The sequence below is a fragment of the Orbicella franksi genome, unplaced genomic scaffold (assembly GCF_964199315.1).
Source record: "Orbicella franksi unplaced genomic scaffold, jaOrbFran1.1 SCAFFOLD_709, whole genome shotgun sequence".
Classification (NCBI taxonomy): Eukaryota; Metazoa; Cnidaria; class Anthozoa; order Scleractinia; family Merulinidae; genus Orbicella; species Orbicella franksi.
The window spans coordinates 12,501-14,688 of NW_027670550.1; the positions used below are offsets into that span (position 1 = coordinate 12,501).

A 2,188-nucleotide genomic window follows, 5' to 3' on the forward strand; every position below is an offset into this window, starting at 1 on the left:
CAGTTTTAAGATAGTGTAGCTCACCCCCCTTAACGATGATGTGACAGCGCGAAACTTGGCGCCTGCACGCAATTCGAGCTGGCCAATCGTTTCCCGCAAAAAGTTTTGAAAATGGTGAAAACCTTAAGGGTGCTTATAGAATAGGGGGACCGACGCCCAGTTTTAAGATAGTGTAGAACACCCCCTTAACGATGATGTGACAGCGCCAAACTTAGCGCCTGCACGTGACTCGAGCTGGCCAATAGTTTCCTGCAAAAAGTTTTGAAAAAGTGTAAAATCCCAATTTTGCGCTCTTTAGGGTGTGGTCTTTGAGCTTCGGGTTTTCGTCAGAAAATTTCGGCAATCATCGGTCATCTTCGTGGAAATCTCTTCGTTTTCGTAACTCTGACATGGTGACGCATGTTTGGAATGCCATGGGGAGCGCTTTGGAGCAGTTTTGAAAAATCGAAATTTTCGAAATTTTTCTAAGTGTCTAAACTTGGTTGGGGGAATAGACGGTTTCGGGTTATAATGTAGGGCAGGCATCGGGAAAGACCGAAAGAGCAATTGAGCTGTATCGGTCCGTAACAGTAAGCCCTGCTCGGTAATGTGTTCTCGGGTACGAAAGGAGGGTATTTGGAGGAAAAAGGAGCAAAGTCGACTAAACTTGCTCGGTCGGTAGCATGAAATGACTGAACTTGTAGCCAAGTTGTCTCGGTGTGGACAACGAGAGAACGGATGGATGTTGTACCTGATGGCCTTTGGCCAAGAATAGCGGCTTAGATTCGGAAGAATCATTCTTCCCCAATGTATCTTGTCGGCATTCCGTGGACTTGGCTGTCTCACTGGTATGCCGGAAGCTTACTAGGGTGAAGCAGTGGAAAGACGTGGCAAAGAGAGAACGGGTTTCCCTCGGACAGGGTCGAACGCCTCGTGCGTCTTCCATGGCCGGGAGGATTCCCAGTGCAGCTTGACGGTGGAATGCCAGCCTCCTTTCAAAGGAAGCAGACGCAAAAGGGTTCCCGCCGGGTTCCCTGAGGGATAGCTACCTGGTTGATCCTGCCAGTAGTCATATGCTTGTCTCAAAGATTAAGCCATGCATGTCTAAGTATAAGCACTTGTACTGTGAAACTGCGAATGGCTCATTAAATCAGTTATCGTTTATTTGATTGTACCATTACTACTTGGATAACCGTAGTAATTCTAGAGCTAATACATGCGAAAAGTCCCGACTTCTGGAAGGGATGTATTTATTAGATTAAAAACCAATGCGGGTTCTGCCCGGTTCTTTGGTGATTCATAGTAACTGATCGAATCGCACGGCCTTGAGCTGGCGATGTTTCATTCAAATTTCTGCCCTATCAACTGTCGATGGTAAGGTAGTGGCTTACCATGGTTGCAACGGGTGACGGAGAATTAGGGTTCGATTCCGGAGAGGGAGCCTGAGAAACGGCTACCACATCCAAGGAAGGCAGCAGGCGCGCAAATTACCCAATCCTGACTCAGGGAGGTAGTGACAAGAAATAACAATACAGGGCTTTTCCAAGTCTTGTAATTGGAATGAGTACAACTTAAATCCTTTAACGAGGATCCATTGGAGGGCAAGTCTGGTGCCAGCAGCCGCGGTAATTCCAGCTCCAATAGCGTATATTAAAGTTGTTGCAGTTAAAAAGCTCGTAGTTGGATTTCGGGATGGCTCGGCCGGTCTGCCGCAAGGTATGTTACTGGCCGCGCTGTTCTTCCTCGCAAAGACTGTGTGTGCTCTTAACTGAGTGTGCATAGGATCTGCGACGTTTACTTTGAAAAAATTAGAGTGTTCAAAGCAAGCCAGCGCTTGAATACATAAGCATGGAATAATGGAATAGGACTTTGGTTCTATTTTGTTGGTTTCTGGAACTGAAGTAATGATTAAGAGAGACAGTTGGGGGCATTCGTATTTCGTTGTCAGAGGTGAAATTCTTGGATTTACGAAAGACGAACTACTGCGAAAGCATTTGCCAAGAATGTTTTCATTAATCAAGAACGAAAGTTAGAGGATCGAAGACGATCAGATACCGTCCTAGTTCTAACCATAAACGATGCCAACTAGGATCAGAGGGTGTTATTGGATGACCCTTTGGCACCTTATGGGAAACCAAAGTTTTTGGGTTCCGGGGGAAGTATGGTTGCAAAGCTGAAACTTAAAGGAATTGACGGAAGGGCACCACCA

At 46.3% G+C, this 2,188-nt stretch overlaps 1 pseudogene; it reads left to right on the top strand.

Moving 5' to 3' along the window:
* Positions 1 to 1,025: 1,025 nt before the first annotated feature.
* LOC145472677 (small subunit ribosomal RNA) lies at positions 1,026 to 2,188 on the top strand (annotated as a pseudogene; the record flags this gene model as incomplete).